Source organism: Eurytemora carolleeae, unplaced genomic scaffold (genome assembly GCF_000591075.1).
Source record: "Eurytemora carolleeae unplaced genomic scaffold, Eaff_2.0 scaffold247, whole genome shotgun sequence".
Taxonomy (NCBI): domain Eukaryota; kingdom Metazoa; phylum Arthropoda; class Copepoda; order Calanoida; family Temoridae; genus Eurytemora; species Eurytemora carolleeae.
Genome location: NW_019396307.1, coordinates 148,686 through 171,790, shown reverse-complemented (window position 1 = coordinate 171,790; position 23,105 = coordinate 148,686). Strand labels below are relative to the sequence as shown.

At 33.3% G+C, this 23,105-nt stretch overlaps 1 long non-coding RNA gene across 1 annotated transcript; it reads right to left on the bottom strand.

The window, feature by feature from the left end:
- Positions 1-17,833: 17,833 nt before the first annotated feature.
- LOC111700645 (uncharacterized) lies at positions 17,834-22,712 on the bottom strand. The gene is made up of 5 exons (XR_002765025.1): positions 22,665-22,712; positions 21,831-21,872; positions 18,936-19,018; positions 18,481-18,689; positions 17,834-18,125 (listed from the first exon to the last, which is right to left on the bottom strand). It is a non-coding gene; the product is annotated as an uncharacterized LOC111700645 (long non-coding RNA).
- Positions 22,713-23,105: the final 393 nt, after the last annotated feature.

The following is a 23,105-nucleotide window of genomic DNA, read 5'->3' as shown; positions in this document are numbered from 1 at the left end:
ACCTCATAATAAAAATCTCTAATTTTTTTTAAATTTCACATTTTTATATCAATGTCAAGCTTGGTTGATGAGCCTCCATCACAAAATATTCCAAATACTAACTTGCAAACTTCCTATTTCATGCAATCTCTTAATTACACTAGAGGATGGGTTGTATAGTTGGGTCTTGGTTTGCAACAGTCGGTTAGAAACATTACATTTCCTGATCATGCGCACTCTCCCCTCCCCCAAATTAAGTAAATTTAAATAAATTTTTTCCAATAAAAAAGGAGGACGAAGAAACTCAGCAGGAGAATGCAGAAAGCAAAAAGATAAACAAAGGAAAAGGATGAAAGGAGAGGTGGATGGTATGCTGGAAAGGGTGGATGGTGTGGAGGAGAGAGAGCTGGATGGAGTGCAGGAAATGGTGGATGGGGTGGAGGAAGGGGAGAATTACGTGCAGGAAATGGTGGATGGGGTGGAGGATGGCATGCAGGAAATGGTGGATGGCATGCAGAAAATTGTGGATGGGGTGGAGAGAGAGGTAGATGGGGCGGAGAGAGAGGTGGATGGGGAGGAGAGATAGGTGGATGGGGTGGAGAGGAAGCCTACTGTAGTGTAAGTTCACAAATTAATTGATTTATTGATCCAGATCAAAAAATGTCTGTTTGTTTATGTTTGTTCATCATTTTTTTTGTGGAGTCTGTTTCCTCAATTTCTGGGTTTGTTTCCAGTTTTTAGAACACATTTAAAATTCTCCAGTCTGTTGATTGGTTTCCTGTTTTTTTAGATCAGTTTCCTTGATTTGAAACTTTTTCTGAAAACAAACTGAAAACTGACCCAAAATCAAAGGAAACTGATCAACAAAATGAGATTTAAATTTGTTTTTGAAAAAACCTCCACACTTTTCAGCTTTTCAGGGGTTTCTGAAAATTCATGAAAAAAGGAGGAAAAAGCACCACAAACACTTTTCAAGCTGTGTGAGGCCAGATTGGTTGGCCTTGGTTTAGGGATGGGAAGTATAAGTAAAATCTGTGTGTTTGCATATAGAACTTAGCATTATGAATTTAGAAATTAGAACTGAAAAGTTTCTGGTTAGTCAGATCTTTTTAAAATTATGAAAGAATTCAGAATTGAAGATGTCATTTTTATGTATTCGATGTTTTAAGTAAAAGTGATATTTACAAATGTGTTTACTCCACTTCTTTTTGCTTAAAAACACATAAAAATTAGTTTAAAATTCGAAAAAATATTATTTTTTTCAAGTAGTTTTCTGGACATTGGTTAATTCTGTATTTTTTTACAGTCACTAAGATATTGATATCAAGAATTTTAATTCATGATTGGAAGATCTAGTGAAGCAAATCTTTTCATCAAGGTAAATGTTATTCTTTTCCCCATAAATTCATGTATATATATGTATATGATTGCTGCCCTGCCAATAGGAGGAGAACTAATCTAGGTGAATTTATTAAACCCACAATACCAAGAAGATTTGTAAACCATGGACCTTTTCTTGAACCTGGTTCCTACCCTTGTGAAGGTGCTAGAATTGAACCCTGTAAAAAAGGTTCATGTGATCTTGAAGACATGTTAATCCGTCTAAAATGTTGGTGTCCCCCTGTGATGGAAGAAACTTGACAATTTGTCAAAATATCTGCAGTTCCCAAAACAACATTGTTCATCTAATTTACCAATCTATTTACCAATCTGCAGTACAGAATGTGCCTGGGTCGCCAAAGAAACAAACCCCTAAATCAAGTACAAGATGGGTTGAACCAAATCACATGAAAGAATGCAAATTAATAAGCATCTTGTCAACTTTTCTGTTTGTTTTAAATGTGAAAACCTGTTTGATTATGAATGCAACCCTCCCTGTCCACAAGCCAAATCTAAACACCCCTTTCTATAATAATGTTCTAAACTAAGAAAATTAAAAATGATATTCACTTAACCAATAATATTATAATCTATGTATATTAAACATTTACGTTTGATAAATCTGTAATATGTATGTATCATCAATAAACATTTAGATCTTAAAAAAGATTCAAGATCTATACTGTTTAAAAACAAAAACAAGCAAAAATGTGCTTGAACATGGTTTCTAGATTCACAAGTACGACAAAACTTCAACTAAAACAAATTTATTTGCAAAATGATAAGCTGGGGTAAAAGACTAATGTTAAGTAAGTGGTCAGTATCGTCTGCTTGGTACATACATAGACAGTTATAAATAATATCCTAGAGATAGAATTTGATAAGGGTGACTAAATATCTATTAAACTTTAAGGCATCACATCAATTTTCTTTAGAAAAAAAAATATCCCTTGTTACTTTTGCAGGATAAACGTTAAACGAATAGTAAAAGGGACAGAAATGAGATTAAACTTTCAGGCATCAATTCATTCAGAAATGTTATACCAAATATTAGGAATTAGTGGAGGGGCAGGACTTACACTAAGTATTTCATGATATCTTTTTGTTTTAAAATGTGTTGAATGAATGATGAGTATGACTATAGGATAAGATTGTTTTGTCAATCAAAGTTTGAATAAAGCCATTTGTTATCTATGATTAAATAGTTTATACAGAATGAAATTAGTTAATATTATATGAAACTACCATAATAATGACCACATTGTAGAGGATAAAATCCCCGAAAGAGGATTATGATGGTCTTGAGGGTGTTTCATTTTTGTCTTTGCCCATTTTAAGTTGTAAAATAATTTTACAGTGAGATTAACTTTAATCAAATAATTTGTGAATGATCAGGACATAATATAGAATTGGAACATTGCATTAGGTATATGTTTATAAGTTCCATGCTATAACAAATTTTCTCATAAATTAATATCAAAAGATTTAAAAATTATTATTGAGTCACACATTAGATGGTCATCAAAATAAAATGATCAAGAATTCAGGATCTATTATTGTTACAAAGTTTATTCAATTTTCCAATCCATGTGAGTAGAATTCAAATAATATAAGACAGATCCAGATCTCAGCATGTCATAAATAGACAGTTTGTACTTGAACCAGTTCCCTATAGCAGATGGAGCATCCTTGTAATTCTCTATCCAAACAAGTACATTGACTGGGATTGCTAGAGACTCTATGTTGTTCAGTCTTAAGGCATTGGCAGTTGCATATTTAACTTCAATACTGTCATCATCATTTAGTCTCAGTTCAGACTTCATGGCACCAGTTGCCATGATGCACATGGCAGCAGCTAGGCAAATGTCATTTCTAGCAATGCGCTAGCAGAGACAAACCTAGAGTTGCAGGAACATGGATTCCCGAGTATAACTCCAATTGTGTGTACATAATCATGAAGGGAAGCATGCTTGCTTTTTGACAGATCACTTTTTGAAACAATCTTCGTTGATTTGCAGTAAGGGAACAAGCTGCCCGGTCTGCCTATAGCTTCTGTTAACCTGTGCCTTTTCAGCAGAGTGTCTGCTACTGATTTGTTTTGATTCCACTTAATTGGAACAAGGAACAATTCAGATATGAAGCAATAATCCCTATACGCACCCATATCTTTCCACTGGGTCGTAACTGTTCTGAATTGTAGTGTTTGGTCGTCCGTCTCTTCGAGAAATAGATACCAATCATATGCTGCAAGGAGATTGTCCAACTTAGCAACATCCACTGAGGGCATCCAGTTGAAATAACTCCAAGTTGGTTTTGATTTCCTAGCAGTTTAGCACAGTTGACCTTGGCATGTTTCATTTTCTGCAGACTGATATCTATTAGAATACAACACATCTTGTGGTAGATTCTTATATTTATCTAGAGAAACCTGGGTGCCAACTACAGGGAGAGGATTAACTTTGTACGGGACAAAGGAGAGATTCTGGTGTTCTTTGAAATAGTGAAGAGTGAAGAAACCTGCAAATCAATATCAACAACTTGGGTAAACAACTCAGTAAAATAATAGAGATATTTTCTCATTTTCTCACAACTTCTAGCTTCACATTTATGCCTCCATGTATTGTTTAGTATATACTACATAGATCGTCAAGTTGAACCTCCACTGGTTTCACCAAATCAGGATTGTAGATACTTAGGGTTTCCACGAAATGGCTAAATCTTTTTCGCAAAATTTGTGCTATTTTCGCGCAAAATTTTTTTTTGCGAACTTTTGCGCTATTTTTGCGCATGAAACGAAATGAGTTTTGCGCGGTTTTGCGCTATTTTTTTTGCGCAATTTGCGCAAAACCGGAAATATTTTTTGCGAAAGTTGCGCATGAAACGAAATTTTAGTTTTGGGCAATTTTTTTTGCGCAATAAAGAAAGAAAAATTTTGCGATTCGTTCCGCAAAAATTGCGCAACAGTTTTGCGAATGGAAACCCTATAGATACTCCATTCATGCACTGTGTCTTGACTCATCTTATCTATCTTGAACATGGAACCCTCATATCTAACTCCATCCATGATCAAGGCATAGGGAGTTGAAATGCAGGAACTTCTGTATTTTGACATTCTCTGTTAGTGTATAATTTCTCTTGTGTGAATCAAGCAATATAAGCTTGGTCGTTTCAGAAGTACATTTTATTGCTTCTGGATATAATCAATTACATGATAAATAACGAGTACATAAAAGGAGAGGAAGTTGAGTTGGTCTTCTCTGCTTCCAAGATCCAACACCACTGATTTGCGGATTTCATCCTCAACAACATAGACATTTCCTTGGGGGTGGTGTGAGGAGAGAACTGTTTTCAGTTGTTTCCCTGAACATACAGCATTGTCTTAATGTTTTTTGAAAATTGAATATTTAATAGGATCCATATAAATTAAGTGTGGTATTGGTGTATTGTTCACAATTTATTAATCCCCAAAATTCTTTGATTCTCAGAATTTAATGAAATACCCCTAAACATTATTATTTAAAAGGAAATCATAAAAATATTTTCATTAAATTTCCCTCAATATTAATGATTTTATATTATCATAGATAAATTTCCTGATAAACCCCAGAAACACCTTTATATTTCCTGTTGGATGCAGAGATATTCTAGCCTGTCCTCAACCTTTCTAAAATACAAGAATAGTAATTGAGACCTAACATGCTTGTAGATACATAACATCTTGGTTCAAAAATGTACTTCCTGCCAGATCACTTCATGTACAAGGCTAGGGTCAGGAAACCCGCCGGTTGCGGGAAGAAATTTCTTGAGGTTTTGGAAAGACTCATTTATCATGTTAGAGAAAAAATTAGGTGCTAAATTCAAGAGAAAAAAGATTTAATTTCACAAATTTTCAATGAATCACACAAATTTTATTACAAAACTGGCTCAGGGTAAATGTAAACAAACCTAAACATGTGGGAATTGCCTTTTGATTACAAATGGAGTGCAATCTTTTACTAAGCTCTTCAAAGAACCAGCAGCCTTACACGGTAATAAATTCATGTATCCTTTATCATTATCATGTTACATTTTAAGTCCTTGGTTATTATGAGTATGAACAAAATTTTCGTAATGCTAATTTTAAGTATGATTTCCAAAGGCCTACCCCAACAAATAATCCGACTGAACATTTTAATTACAAGCTTATGTTACCTGTAAAAACTGAGACTCCTCCAAGCTACAAAAACTGATGAAGGATAGATTTTAATTTATGGACTTTGAATGATTTGAGGAAAAGAAAAAGTTTCACATGAAGACATTTTTTTATGTTTTACAATCTTTGAACCCAGCAAAATAGTGTTATTTCCCCTAAAAATCATTTATTTCAAATATCACCAAACATTGCCTAAATTTTCAGAGAACATTTTTATTGGAACAGGTTAGGGGGTGCCAGGGTAAAGATTTGTTGACAAATTATACACTCCACCAACAAATCAAATTTCCAAGTTAAATTCACTTCTCTAATTATACCTATTCTACTCCCCTTAAAGTTCCTGTTTAAGTGAGACTTCATCTTTTGGAAGCATTTTTGAGGTACAGTGCAACTAGAGAATTACATCCCTCTTCCTCAGATGCCTTTGTCTGGCTTACCTCGAACTAGCTTCATCACATGTTTTTTCCTTCATATCGTCAGGAAAATATTTACCTCTAGATACACTCAATGATTTGATAAGGGATTGAAACCTTTTCATTCTGACATCTAAATCAGAATTTCTATAAACATTGTTGTGATTCATTCATCAAATGATCATGTGATATAATTCATTGACACATAGGCGATATAATTGTCAATCCAAGTCCCATTTATTCTCATCAAGGAAAGATCCTGAAGAAAAACACAATGCTTTTTAAATGAATAAAATGATGGCATTGAAGATGGGTTGGGCATAATTTGAGAAAAAAAAAACCTGCAAAAAGAACGTTTTTATTACCAGAGTCTAAAACTAAAGAACGAAAAGTTTTGACTATAATTTTAAGTTCATGGTTAAACGCCACTTCTGACTTAATTTAAACCTGAACTTTAACAGTGAGGTTAAATATTTAACCCGGAAATTGATGAGTTAAAATTAAAACACAGGGTTAAAATTTTGAAATCCCGCAATCCCTATTTGTCTATCTATCATTATTCAGTGGTAAGCCGCATTCAACTAATTACAATATATTTAAAAGAAATACCTTGATTTAATAGAATTCCTTTTTTAGATTAATTCTGAAAAAATAATCATTAGTATTTATGTTAATAATAATAGTCAAGACATGTTATAATGAATTTGTCCCAATTAATTGACTTTAGATAAATGAGAGTATGGGCATTGACGGTTCTAGACATGGAAATAAACAATAAAGTGCACAAATTTACATAATATACTTTAAGAATTAAACAAATTCCAATAATACAAATAATCTTAGAATTTGATATTTAATAATGGTTTGTATGTATCTTTGAGGTGTCATTAAGACTCTAAGATTCATTCCAATCTCGGTGTGAGATCATCAAGTGTTCTAACACGGAGTATTGTCTTGGTTTAGTAGCATTTGTCAAATGTGACTTGATCCAGTCCCCTATCTTGGAAGGATTCTGATTGTAAGTTTGAATCCATACTCCAACATTATCTGGAATCAAATTGACCTCTTGCACACTCAAACTCAGGGCTTTAGCAGTCATTTCGTTAATGATTTTACTATCATCATCATCTAGCTGAACTCCAGCCTTCATGGCCCCAGTTGCCATTATACACATCTAGGGTTGTTAATCGTTTTTGTAAACGATCGTTAAACGATCGTTAAACGATCGTTAAACGATCGTTTTTTGTTTCATTTTCATAAACAATCGTTTCGTTTTCAGAAAAAAACAATCGTTTTAAAAACGACCCACTCGTTTTGAACTTTTAGAAAACGAATAGAGATCGTTTTTAATTAAAACAATTTGCGATCGTTTTTTATACGATTGTTTTTAAAAAAAATGATCGTTTTTGAAATTTTTTTTATTGACAATTATGTTAACAATCGTTAACGAAGGGTCGTCATTAACTATCGTTAACGAAGGGTCACCGTTAACAATCGTTAATGAAAGGTCGTCGTTAACGATCGTGAACAAAGGGTTGTCGTTAAAGATCTTTAACGAAGGGTCGTCATTAACGATCGTTAACGAAGGTTGTCGTTAACAATCGTTAACAAAGGGTCGTCGTTAACGATCGTTAACGAAGGTTCGTCATTAACGATTGTTAACAAAAGGACGAATTTTTTAAAAACGAGCGTTTTGAAAAACGATCGTTTTAAAAACGGCCATTTTTAAAAAAACAAACTTTTTAAAAAACGATCATTTTAAAAAACGATCATTTCATTTTTGATTTTTCGTCGTCGTTATCATAATGAAACGATCGTTTTTCTGAAAAATGAAAACGTTAACATCCCTATACACATCCCTGCCATACACACATCACTTCTGGCAATGCTGTTTGAAACAAATCTACTATTACAGGATCTAGTATTACCCAGAAGGGCCCCCATTGTGTGCACGTAATCATGCATGATTGAGTGTTCAGAAACTGATAAATCACTCTTAGTAACTATATTCATTGCTTTACAATATGGGAAGGAACTACCCACATTTCCGATTGCGGTAGTAATAAGATGCATTTTCAGAATAGAGTCCCCAACTACAGGGTTCTGAACCCAGTGAATGGGTCTTGTTGCGTCTCCAGGGAACAATTCTGCAATGAAACAAAAATCACGGAAAGCGCCCATATCTTTCCATTGTGTGGTTACAGTTCCGAAACGGAGGGGCTGATCGTCCGTCTCCTTCAAAAATAATAACCAGTCAAATGCAGCCAAAAGATCATCTAACTTATCAGCATCCACATTGGACATCCAGGCAAGATGGTTCCAACTAGGCTTGGACTTCCTAGCTGTTTTCTTAAGCTGCTCTTGATGCACTGGATTCTCATCCCTTTGATATCTGATGGAGAAAAACACATTCATGAGAGTATCTTTGTACCTGTCGATAATTGCAGCATTACCCAGGATGTTTACTGCATCCATATCAAATAGGGATAGAGGAGTTATTTTGGATCCTCGTGGTATAGTATAAGTAGGCAATACTATTAAATCAATGTCCACTGTCTGAGTAAACAACCCAGTACAAGAATATAAGAACTTCCTGACATCTGTGGTTGTAACATTCACTCCTCCTACAATCCTTTGATGCACTGCGGCCAAATCCTCAACCTCAACATCCCTGACTTTTATCTGGTTCTTATTATACGTCTTCCATAGCTCAACAGTGTCCTGGGCTTGCCTGCTAAGCTGTTGCATGGCTCCATGATATGCTACTCAGGCCCTCCATAGAGTCAGCTGCTTTCCGGGACAGGTGCTATGATATTGAGATATTCCTTTTTTAGAAGTGAATCAAGCGTTAAACTAGCCTGGTCGTTTTAGATCAATTAATGTTTGCACGTAATCCCAATATACAGATGTAACTAGAAATATGATATGTTTTGTTTTCCATCGTGTAAATAATTTAAGATTAAAAAACAGCTGATTACCAATAGTTAGGTAATAATTCTCCGTAAATCCTTTTCTCTGATTGGTTCAGATTTTTCCTGGGAAATTCAAATTTAAAATTGAGAAAGTTTAATATTTAAGTAGCTTCTCCTTATTTAACAGAACTATTATCCTTAAACTTAAATTTCACGCATTCTATAGTTTTAGACTCAGGACACTTGTTTACATCTCTCTCCTCCTGAAGAGCTTCGTCTCGTAGGGACAGAACTTCCAGCTTTGATTTATCCAGTATTCATGTTGATCTATCTACAGGGTGTCCCATATCAAATCAGACTAAAAAACGAGCGCGTTTTTTGGACGATAATATTAATTTATCCATCATCATTATAGATAAAACTCTGAAACTTGTAGCTTAGAACTCTAACAGACCATAATTAATGTCACATGTATTTAAGATAAACATGGGGACCCTCAAGCAGGACACTTTCATCCATGGCCTTCATGTCTATAAAAAGAAATTGTCTCCTGTCAACACACTTAACTGTTGCACTAGATTGGTTTTGGATAAATGAAAATCCTAAGAGATTCAGTGTTGCTGTTTTTGATTCAAAGTTAAGAAAGGTAAAAAGTTTCACAATTTTCTTTTCTTTCCCTTCTCCCCATATCATGATGTATACCAAAAATATATGATACCTAATTGAATTATTGAAAATCTTTTGCTAAAATGTAGAACGAAAATTACAAAGGATAGGGTTTCCAACGTAATAGATTATTCTCTTACGGGTAATTACGTGCAGTTACGCGTAATAATTTTCATTTCGTGTAATTTCGCAGGATTAAGCGTAATTGGGGAAATATCCATTTCGCGAAATTACGGCGTAATTTTGCGTAATTTCTACAACGTAATTTCGCGAAATTTCGTAATGATTATGCGTAATAATGAAAACTATAATTACGCGTAATTACGGCGTAATTTCACGTAATTTATGCAAAATTTTGTAATAATTACGCGTAAAAAGCGAAACTAATTACGCGTAATTACGGCTAATTTCGCGTAATTTCTACGAGGTAATTTCGCGAAATTTTGTAATAATTACGCGTAATTAGCGAAACTTCAATTTCGCGTAGTTTCAACAAAGTAACTTTGCGAAATTTTTCCTTAATTACGTCTATGAAATTTTGATGTTTTAACTTTTAATTTAAATAAAACAACTAACTTACAAGGAAAATAATGTCACTAGAAGTCGAGGGGGGTGGTCAGCAGGAAAGAATAGAAGGGGGGGGTTGAGTACATACTGTCCCGCTATAATTATTTCTGAGAATTAATATTTACTTTATTTATTACGGAATTGTTACGTAATATGTAATTTCGCGTAGTACGCTTTAATTACACGAAACTAGACTTTCTTTCGTAAACGTAATATATGCGTAATTACGCGTAATGCTCCTGCGTAAGTGAAAGAAAGTGTTACGTTTCGTTACGCGTAATTACGCGTAACGAAATTACGACTGGAAACCCTAACAAAGGATGAACATATGTTATATTTTTTTTCGGTAATTAACATCATTAAAGGCTTTCAAACTCGAGCAAGGAAGGAACCCCTTCCTCCCCCTCTACGTTTTCTCATCTGTTATCAACCTCCTTCTAATTTTGTCCTATGTGTAGCCCTTAAACATTTTTGTGCAATTTTAGGTTGGACACATTGCTAATGAAATGGAGGTCAGCTGGAGACCGTTAATGGAGATTGGGAAAAGGAAGTCTCTATTCAGATTCCAGCTGGGGCTAGGCAGCACAGCACGGGGGATTTGGGACTCCAAATCAGTAAGAATCTGAGCAAATTTCGTCAGTTTAATTCAATGTTTCCAGAGATGAAATATATTTTTTTCAGTCTGCAAGCTGACTGTAGCCTTTGACAGGAAACAGGACTTCAAGTGGCTCTGAGACTATCAGGAGGAAGTCCGGAAGCAAGGCAGTGTTAAGTCTGATCACACAAGATTTGTCTACCAAAGTTTTCCCAATCATTATTAACTGTCCTAAACTGAAATAAAAGATATTGCTAATTCATCTTGTTTAAGATTTAAAGGTGGGACCATTTGGCCCTTTTTAATAAACATGCACATGTCATAACAGTTTCTTCAATAAGAAATCAGTTCACTAGTGCAACTGAAAATACTTTTTTCTTCAAATTACGCCGGTACCAAAAAATCCGTCTTGAAACACTGAACTTAAAATATTAAGATGAAAAAATTGGTAAGAAATAAAGGCACAGCACAGACTTCTCAGCAGAAATTTTCCAGAGTCCTCTTAAGAAACATGTTTTTATTGGCTCTCGAGATAAGAATTTTCAAAATGTAAAAATAAAACAAATGGGCAATATTCAGTGGTTTTAGGAGCATCTTTAGACACCCAAATCAATATGGTTCGAAAGAAATTAAAAATCGACCTCCCATAACGATTTATAATTTTTTAAATGTTTGCACTGACCCATTTTACTCAAAAACTTTTTAAAAATTTCAGAATGTATTGTGTAAGTTTAAATAAACAATTGTTGATAATGGTCACTAATCGAAAATGATTAGACTTTTCTTGACACGAGCTTCAGCTTTGATTTCTGGTTTAAGATCTTAAAGCTATTCTGAAACTGTTTAGCAATTTAATTCTTATTCTGATTAGGAAATTGGATCAACATTTTATTCAAAGTGAAAACATCAAAACTGGTTTAATCACAAAAATGAAAACTGTAAATATTGAAATTGGGTAACAATTCTACAGAAGTAACGTAAAGTGTAAATATTGAAATTGGGTAACAATTCTACAGAAGTAACATAAAGCGTAAATATTGAAACTGGGTAACATTTCTACAGAAGTAACATAAAGTGTAAATATTGAAACTGGGTAACATTAGTAAAATGAAGTGTAATTATCGAAACTGGTTTACATTATTAAAGTAGTAACAGTTACAAAAAGTGTAATTATTGAAACTGGTTTACATTATTACAGTATAAAAAAATATTAATATTAAAACTAGTTACAATATTAAATTAAGAAAAAATTTGAAAGTATCTAAACTGACATACATTAAATACATTACATACATTACATTTACAGTAAAGAATGGTGATATTAAATTATTTCCATTATTTTGTATATCCAAATTGAGAACCATTGTTCTCCAGGCACAACTGTGCGCTTTTCTTTACAGATTGGTGACACCTTCTAATAAGGTCAGGGTCCTCGTTCAGTTCCCTTACCACCTGTAGGATTTTCTCCTCCAACTCCTCTAGAGTAGTTGGCCTTGGGTGGAGATAAACCTTACTCTTCCTAATTGGCCAAATGGTAAAATCTAGAACAGTAAGATCAGGGGACCGTGGTGCCCAGCTGTGACCACCACGGCCATCAAGGTCTGGTCCTAGGCCTAGAAAATAGCCATTAAACTCTTTGTCAAGGTAGTCCATGAATTTAGGATTACGGTGAATATTGGAGCCATCCTGCTGCCAAGTTATTCCTATATCAATGCAGCAGCCTTTATTCAGTAATATTGAATACATACACCCCTGGATGGAAAAGAGAAGTTGATTATGTGGGGGGGGGGATTTTACCATTACTTATAAAATATTGCTCCATGTCTTGCCTTAACTTCGGAATACACACGTTTTTCACGTGTGACTGATAACTGGCTGAATTCATTGTTCCCCGCACAAAAAGAACATCAAATATCCGGCCATCCCAGGTTCCAGCAAAAACCATCGTCTGAAACATACATATTTAATAACTTTAAATTCTAGAAGTTTAGGTTGAATCGTTTTTGGCCTATATTTTTTAAAAATTTTTTTAGGATAAAAATAAAGCAAAGTTTATTAAGAAAACTTTGAAAGAATAAAGCTATGTAATCTTGGAAGTTTAAGCAACGGTCCAAAAAAATTAAGAACACTAAAATATGGATTTACAAAAATCATCATTTATGACAAGCTTTTTAATTCAAGCATAAAAAGATATTGAAATAAAAAGTCAGGTGCTTGTTATGGTGTTTAGGCTGATGTTTTGAACATTTTCTAAATCTCTAAAATTGTTGGGAAACCCTGCTCTAGTGTACAGCATTTTTTTAAAAAGACTACAAAAAAAAATCTGCGAAGTTGAAAACTTTTATAAATTGTTTAAATTCTTATCCTCAACATTTGCCAAATGTTATTCATGAATAACATGCCAGGGGGCCAAGAACAATGGCTGGGACGGTGGCTATGACCCTAATCAGTTGTAAGTTTTAAAGGGACTGTAAGCGTAATTTCAAGTTACTTTCCTTGCAGATTCACAACGGTACCCTATAACCCTTTGACTGATCAAGGATATATATATATCCCTATAAGTCTACTGAAACACTGTAAATTGATAAACACTTTGTTTGCAAGCTGTTATATATTTAAGAAATATCAATTATAGTTGCTTTCAAGCGGGTTTCGATAATTATAGTCAGAAAAATCTCTCTATCTCGATGAACAGTCAAAGGTTAAAAGAATACCATTGTAAACTGTACTTGTAGAGAAACAATAAATGAAAGTACTGTTTTCTAAAACAAAAACATGTATAATTATAATATAATATAATTATAAATATAATTTAAAAGCTTGATTGGACAAACCTTTTAACTGTTACCGTTGTGAATCAGACACTAGACACACTATATACACTGAAAGATTACTTGAGATTAATTTTACGTTTCTTTTAAGATTAATATCAATACTTGGAAAGCTGAGCACACCTCTGATTATTACTTTTACAATCATCGCACTAAATTGGAGTTTTTGTCCATTAAAAAGGTTTTGTTGAACTGCCACTGTTTGGTTGAATTTGACGAAAAAAACGGTTTTTTGGAAGAATTCCCCCCCCCCCCCCACCTCTCAAAGATCTCTCAACTGAAAAAGGGGAAATAGACCTCTGCAGCTTAACGGAACGTACTGATTTATAAGAGACCATAATTAATCATTGGGAGAGGGGGGAGCGGCGTCTTCATCATTAAAGTTATATATCTACCTGTAACTCCAAGATATCCGAGACATATTTAGTTCCTTTCTTCTGGCTGAATTTGCAATCTGGTCATAGGGCCTGTTTAAGTCTTGCTCGACTGCAATTTTCAGGAGTTCTCACTGTTCTTTGGGCCCAGCCCCTGAACCTTTTCCATGATTTGCCAAGGAACCGTGTGCAAGATATTATTTTCTAATATCAAACATGGTTGATCTAGAAGGGAGTTTAACCCCAGGAAATTTACCAGAGAACATTTGCTGAATCATCTGAACCCTTTGAGTCACTTTAACATGCAAAAATTTGATAAACATGTAGTTTATAAAAGTTCTTTGTTCAACGGTAAATCTTAGTTTGGCCGACATTGTTAAAACAGTAGCTTTGTACTTTTGTACCAAATGAAATCCAGATGAGATAGATAGATATTTTGAAAACTTAGTAAGCGCATCTCCAAAGAATTTTGTCTTTTATGGAAAACGATCTCTTTATTATTCCAATTGATAGGGGACACCCTGAACTACATCTAACACATGACCTATAATATTTAGAATTAAATTTTGTTAAAATTTCAACAAAATAAATTTGATATAACCAACATAGTGGTTCTTCTTCCTGGCAGATCCATTCTTGAACATTATAAATTGTCAATCATACAATTTAATAAAGATGTTTAGAATTCCAAAAAGTTGTCAAATCTGAAAGGGAAAATGATGATTATCTGACGCATTCTCGATCAGAAAAAGTTTTACCAGACCCCACAAAAAATATTGTTCTGTAATAAGCATAATTCATTTGGTGGTTGATGCCCACTTCCATTAAATAAATTTCTTAATATTTTCCATGAAGATGTGTCATAAAGTACATCATCACCCTGAAATCACAAAAATTTGTTTAAGGTTAATGGTAGGTTAGTTCTAAATGCTGAATATGAAGTCAATTTGAGTACAGACATGCAAGTTCCTAACAAAAGTGCTACATTTGATGAGATATTGACAAATGGTGTCAACATACTACATCTATTATTTTACCCATGCTTTCATCTTAGTCCAAATGAACATTGTTTTAGAAAACAAATAGGTAATATACTGACATACTGTCACATTGTCTAACAAGTTCTGTTTTTTTTCAAAGATACTCAAAAGGCAAGATCCTATCTAGCAGGGTTGCCAAGTGGTTCTGTGTGGAACTAATTAACTCAAAACTGTGGTTCTGATGGTTCCCAGTTGGTTCTATTTTTTTGGGGGGGGGTCTGTATTGGGGAACCATTTAAATTGCTAGAATTAGCAAAAAATTTTTTATAATTCTTAAGTAAAATATTCTGATTGATGAAAAGTAAGGAATATATTTAAACTATTGTTCATTTCAACTACTGCACGTGGTACCACGTGAGTAGTTGAAATGAAAACTATATAATCTAAGCATGCCCACTCTCTAAATTAGTTACAGCCCTTTTTATTTTTTGATGTGATATTTTAAATCTGCCTTCATCTAGGCAGGTCAAGCACTATTTTAAGATCTGCAGAAAAGGTCTCAAACAACTATAATGGAAGGAACTGAGAAGTGGTAGCTTTAACCTTCAAGCTAACAGAACTAATTCTAAAGTAGTGAATTTGACAATCTTTAGTTAGCATTTATTATTGTTAGCTTTATAACCTAGAAATCATGGGAAATTGATCAAAGAAAGTGGGAAATTCCCAAAAAAATATGGAATTCAGGGATTTCCAAACACTCTGAGAAAACATAGCACCAAACTAGAGAGGGGGTGGGCATCTAACCCTCCCCCCCCCCCCCGTCTGTTTAGGGGTTAATAAAAAGTAAACACTGCACAGTGCAGTACAGTTGTAGCTTGAATTTATCCCAATCCTGAATTATATTATTACTAGACAGTATTAATCAATATCTTTCTAAACTTTGTGGTTTTAATTTCTCAATGTTTTGATCAGTAGTTCAGTGAAAGTGAGTCACTTAATGCGTTATACATCACTAAATAATTAATCTATTAAAACATTCAAAAGTTGAGAATTAATGAAATAAATTTACAAGGTTAATTTACGTAACAGGGGGTTAATCCCATTTGGGGTTGACCAATTAGTAAAAAAGGGGTGCAAATTTATTTAAATGGGAGAAAATCATTTTAAAATGAAAATTCTAAAATTTATTTGGGGCAAAATATGGTTATTGGGTACAATTTTGAATTTAATTGGGTTTTATTTGTCTACTGCTGTGTGGAAAAATAGTTATTGGGGCAAATCTGAGTGGAAATAAAGAAATAAAAGAAAAAAAGAGGCATTTTTTGTGGTTTACTAAAAATTAGTGATAATTTAAAACTTATTTTGAAAACCGGAAGCAAAAAAAAAGAGGAAATGGACCCAAAAAAAGAGGAAATGAACCCAAAAAAGAGGAAACCGATCTACAAACTGAGAATTTATAACATTTTTGAAAACCGGAAACTGACCCAATTAAAAAAGGAAATGGACCCAAACTCACTTTTCGGTCTGTTTCTGAGATGAGGTGTTTCCATAGCACCCAATTAACAGAGGCACAAGTTCAAGCAATATTAAGGGATATGTCCGAATTAAAATTAAACACTCAATATGCTTTTAAATGTATCCTGTTTCAGAAATTTCCTAACATGATTTCTTAAAGTTAGATATGCTATGAAAGAAAAAAAAATTAAATTTACTTCCTTGTGCGCCAAATAGAGTATGGTCCCAAACCTAAGAGAAACTTTGTAGCTTTGCTAAAGCTTCTCATATATTGTCTCAGGACAGGCGACCATGACTTAAAACATGTATGTTTCTACAGGGTTACTCGGAAACTTATAATTTCTCCTTATACCAGTCATGGGAGACAGGAAAGACTAGTTTAGTAAATGAGGAAAACATGAAAATGCTATTGAGGGAATTAATGATAGTTTTCCCCAGAAAGGTTTTTATATGTGCAACTTAGTATTAAAAAATTTCACTCTTCTTTCCCTATCCCCCCCTCTTGAAGAAACTTATATTTACAACCCCCCCACCCCCACCCAGGATGAACAATCTTCATCCAATCCCCGTCCCCCCTTTTTCAAGTTTATTTAAAATAATCAAATGAAATTATTTTGAGAAGCTGGTTGTTTTAAAAAGGTCGTCACGACAGGTGAAGGGAGGCAGGGGAACATTCTCTGCCAGTTTGGCCAGGATCAGATTCACCCATATCTGTAGTTTTCTCATCATTAAAGGCAAGAGTTTCAAGATCAGCCTGAGCCTTTGTTTCACTTTCCTAATGTCCTAGATAGATAAGATTGCTTTGATTATCACAGTTCTTGTGATCCGGTTCCATAGGATCCGCAAGATTTTGGCTCTCTGGATCCAGATACGCAAATATATGTGGATCCATGGATTCAGATTGAAGGGGCAAAATATCAACTAAAAACTACAAAAACAAATTTTTTACTCTTAAACCCCAAATCTCAACTATCTAACAAAGAGAAATTATAAAAATTTCCTGATATCTGAAGGGTTCATCAAGTTTTAGCATAAAAAGTGAAACCTTCTCCGAGTGGTTGGAACTAAGGAACGGGTGTCTATGCTGCTCGGTTAAGGATAATGGGGTTAAGGCAGGAACAATCAACTTATCAATCAATCAATCAATCAATCTATTTATCTATCTATCAAACAGTTTACCTGTCAAATAGTCCGAAACAATTTTTGTCACACAAAAAATTAGCTGTTCTAATTTAGAAAAAAAAGAAATTACAATTTTTCATGGTTTCCTGAATTTTACCTCTATTTCAGGACAAATTCTAAATTCCATTATAATGTCAATGTTAAAATCAAACAAATTTTTTTTCCATTTTATGATGATAATTAAGTTGATGGTAATATTGATAATAATGATGTTGATGTTGATGATGATGGTAGTATTGACAAAATATTGAAAATTTTGCTATGTTGAAAAAAAATAAGTCAATTTTTAAAGAAATAGCCTGGATCTGGATCTGGATTTGAATCCAGATCCACTTTTACCAGAGCTTATTCAGGATCTGAATCCAGATCCCCATACAAATTTAGTAGATCCTATGAGGTTGTCACTTCTGGAAAATTTAAATGAGGAACACCTAATATATTAACTCTATCATATTTACCAAAGGATTGGGATTCAAACTCTTGGATGTTTTTAGTTGTAGTGCTCAATCCATTTCCAATCATAGATCTTCTGGCATTTGCTGAACAAATTTGAAATATCAAAGGGACTGTTTTTGAAATTTTAAGAGCATGCTTCACAGTTTTTATGATCTGGATCCGTTGGATCCGCAAGATTTTGGCTTTCTGGATCCGGATCTGCAAAAATATGTGAATCCACAGATTCGGATTGAAGGGGAAAAATATCAACTAAAAACTGCAAAAACAAATTTTTTAATCTTAAAACCCAAATCTCAACTTTTTAAAAAAAGAGATATTACAATATTTCCTGATTTCTGAAGGGTTTATAAGTTTTAGCAAAAAATAGAGAAAAAAATAAGACAAAAAATTGAAAATTTTGCTTTGTTAAAAAAATTAAGTAAATTTTAAAGAAATAACCTAGATCCGGATTCAATTTTTCCAGTGCCTATTCAGGATCTGGATCCGGAGCAGCATCAAAATTAATTAGATCCTAAGCACTGGATTATCATGAACATTTAAATGAGGAACTCTATTTTGTTTACCTAACAACAACTGAGATTCAAACTCTGTGATGTTTTCAGATGGAGTGCTCAAACCATTTCCAATCATAGATCTTCTGGCAGATGCTGAATAAATTTGAAATATCAAAGGGACTGTTTCTGGAATTTCGAGTAATCCTCAATTATAAGAGGAGAATGCCTAATTAACAATAGTACTCAAATAGAAAGTGACAGCTTGCAAACAAAGCGTTTAATAATTAAAAGCTTGTGAGCAGATAACATGCCCCATAGGGATATTAAAAGATTTAGAGAAGTTAAGCATTTTTAACCAGGAGGAAAGAAAAATTTTAGCAGTGTCACCTAAACATTCACCTACATCAGATTGAGAGTGAGATTCCCGTTTCTCTCCTTCACTTTCAGACATCTCCTCTCTTCCTTATTCAGTCTCAACAACACTAAACAAATTTGTGTTATCTAGATGACTGTTGTCATTTTAAGTGATCTTCCCCTTTGTCTGATCAATATAATGGAAGATATGTTCTTTCTTCTGTAAGTGATCAATTTGCACATTATCCTATATATTTCTGCGTAAATAAGGTAAACTGTAATTTGTTATCATTATTGTGAATTATTATAAACCTCATCAGACACTCCATCATACAACCAGAGGTTGATGCTTTGGGTATTAATGGATTGAGGAGAACCCGAGCATGGATGGATTGAGATTATTAACTGAGTAAAGATGGATTGAGAGGAATTACTGGAGAAATGATGGATTGAGATTATAATGTGAGGAAAACTAAACTGAAAGGAGAAGGATGAATTGAGATGAGAAACTAAGCACAGATGGATTGAGAGGAGAAACTGAGCAATGAACTAACTGTGTGTGTGGGGGGGAGGGGCGGGGGCAATCCTTTAGAAAAAAGGACATACTTTCATGTCTATCTATGTTAACTCTGCCTTATATTTTAAAGACTAGAAAAACAAAGGGACTGTAGTGTCAATTTCTATTGTCTCGCCATATAAAGAAAGCTTTGCCTGATTTACAATCCATTAACCTTTAAAATGAAGACATCTTCGTCCTTCTATCTTAAACTGTTCTCACAATTTTAAGTTCATTTCTTTGTCACTTTTGCTCAGTTAAATATTTTCTACCTATAAATTAAGCAGGGTTAACTGTACATTGTGCAACCTTGAAATTAGGTCTACTATTCCAGAACTTTTTTTGTCCTAGTATGTATTTTGTAATAAAGGAATAAATGAACTGTATTTTGAAAACTGTTAAACTGATTTGAGAGGATCTGGGAAGAAATATTTGAATAAAAATGTAATAATAGCAAACATTGTTTTACAGATATTTAAGTTTTAAAGGGTCAGGATCCATTAGATGCAAATTTTAAAAATCTGCAATTATATGCCGATTCATGGGAGTTTTCTTTGTTTGATGTGCAAGATAGCTGTTGTTAACTCTGAGTGCCCCCCCCCCTTTCCATGGATTAAGATAAAAATTTCAAAATATCTACCAAAACGTCTATAACAAATATATTTTAAGTCAAAGTGATCCTGATCATTGAAGAAAGGTAAAGTATTAAATTGAAAAATAGTTTGAGCTGATCCATATAACAGGTTTCTTCATTCTTTAACAGCAAGTATCAAAATAAAATGGATCTGGAAAGATCTACAAGGATATTTAAAAACTTACAATGATTTTCAAAACAAATCTATAGTTGATTTCGAAGATTTTAAACAGACTAACTTGTGAATAAATTTACCTAAATCTGAATATCCAGTTCAAATAGGTGAAGATGCAGCACCAGGAATGAACACGAGGGAAACTGTACTTGTGTCTTATGGAATTTAAAAGAGAAATTTGACACAATCTTTGATCTTCAATTTAATTTGTCAATTTTCTGAAACTCCTTTCCAACTTACACCCCTCTTATCTTCATTATACTCCAGATTTCTTGAGATGTATTAAATAAATTAACAAAGATAATTCTATTCTATTCTCTGTAGATGTTCCAGAATTGTACACAAATATACCTCAGGATGACAATCTAGAATTCTGTAGAGAAGCTCTTGAAAGCAGAACTGATAAATCTGTACCTACATCATTTCTGATGGAGCTGCTAAACATTTGTTTGAAAAATAACATATTTGAATCGGGTGGTAAACTGTGCAAACAATTGATAGGAACAGAATGGGAATACATCCAGCGCCTTCCTATGCAAACATATTTATGGCTAAGCTTGATGATCAAAATGTGAAACATGTAAATACATACAAACTAACATCAACCTAAATGTACCATTATTATTAATATAAGAACTTAATCATGTTTAAGAGGGGAGGAAGGAGATTAAAGTGGGGTTGTCTTATCTCCCTCCACCTGTCTCCTCATCAATCCTCAAAACAATGCCCATGCCCATCCGCACTGTTAAGAAGCTTTTGGAAAGAAAAAGAACATTTTAGGTGGCATTTATTAATTTAACTTCTCTTAATTAAATACTTAAAATATAAAAACAACCTAAATAATTCTTTAGCTAGCACATATAAAATTTACCTATGCTGAAAACTTTAGAATTGGATATCAAAATTAATGCTTTATCTTATCTTATTTCAAGATTAATTTAATCTTAAGATTGTATCAACCAAATGTATAGTATATAACATCAGCAACCAAGTGAGATTTGGAACCCAGAACAATCAATCCGAGACACCCGAAAATTTCATGCTCCCATTCAATGAGTGAACTCTTTAAAGAGAAAAAGAGTGGAATAAGAAGGAAATTAAAAGTGTCCACATTGGATATTCAAAATAAGAAATCGGGATTAAAGGTTTCCAATTGTTAAGTTTTCAGCTCAATAAAAGTATGCCATTTTATCTTATTATCATTATTATTATTTATTATTATTTACCTATGGAGTAACTGATCATAATGGATTCTGTAAGATCACAGAAATAATAACATTTAAAGCGTTATATGTAAGAATTAGAATTCAGTATTTTTCTCCCCCGCTTTTGAAAATAATCTTACCTCCCAGAAAATACATGTGTTTGCGCAATATTTGTTACTGCAGTGAATTAGGAATAATGAAAAGATTTTTAGGATGAAAAATAATAATTTTTGGTCAAAAACTATTAAAAAGATTTTTAAAAATCCAGTTTAAATTTTTCACCATTGAACAAATTTCTGAAAAATTCTGAAAAGTATATACCACAGAGTCTCATCCTTAATATGAACCCTATACTATCATTAAAACTTACCGAAGTAACTGCCACTCAAAGAAAGTTCCCGCATTGAGAATGCTTAAAGAATAAATTGTTAGAATTGAAAATACTTCCAAGATTTTGTCACACAAGTATATAAAAGAAAGATAAAATTTGATAAACACTGTTTTATAGAACATGAAATTAATAAAACTTTTGCCAAAACGTTTTGTTTTAAATACATTAAAAGTTGCATTACAACCAAAAGAGATCTAAAAAGTTTTAGCTGAACCCCAGATTTTAGAAGATTTGCATGACCTAGTTTAAAATAAGGGTTGTTAAAAATAACTTGCATTATCGTTCCCACAAAATTGTCAATTTATCAGCACAATTAATGTGTATGAATTATGAAAGCAATAAATACATTTCTTTACATTCCCCGCATTGTTTTCTGCACTCTTCGCATTTTCCGCAAAATTTACCCCTTTTTCTGAAAATTCCATAATCGTTGGAAAGTTTTCGCTTTTTTGACGGCTGAACTGGCTTCGAGGGTTGACCAAATACACTGACCTTTTCAATAAGAAAATATAAAAACTGTTAAAAACGTATTGAAACACCCCACTTAAGCTTTCAGAATAAAAATTATAATTATTAAATGCAAAGTTTATGAAAATATTGACACTATTTAGGCAGAATTAAGTAGTTTAATAGAAATTGTCCTGAATGATTAAGAATGGCTGTAAGTATTAATGGTTTGATTCTAATAAACGATTTTAATAAATATTTTAACAACTTTAGATGAATTTAAATGATGATTACCAATATCTCCTATTTACAAATCAAGTGCATAATAATGTACCCACCCCCCCAATTCCCCTAAAATAGAACTACCTTTTCAATTTAATACTCTTTGCAGGAGTTTCCAGCCCAACTTCAGGCACAGGGGTGCTAAACATATATACATGTTAAAGGGACTGTACTAAATGCCACATTCACAATAACGGAGATATAAAAACAATCATTTTCTATTGCAGTTTCCCATTTAGAATTAATCTCTAAGAGAACGAAACAACAATTTCTTCCTCATGGAGAAGGATTTAAAAAGTACTATTTGGACATGGAAAAACTAATATAAAGGTTGAAATTACTTCGACAGTCCCTTTAAAGTGACTGTTCACTTGTTTGGATAATTTCAGGGTAAACTAAACAGCCTATTCCCTGTTGATTGGTAATAGTCTTACTTTTCAAAGAAAACTATGGCCGGAGAAAAAGCCGATTTTTTGTTCAGAATTCGAGCTGTTTAGTTAAGTGAACGGTCCTTATAATGTGAGT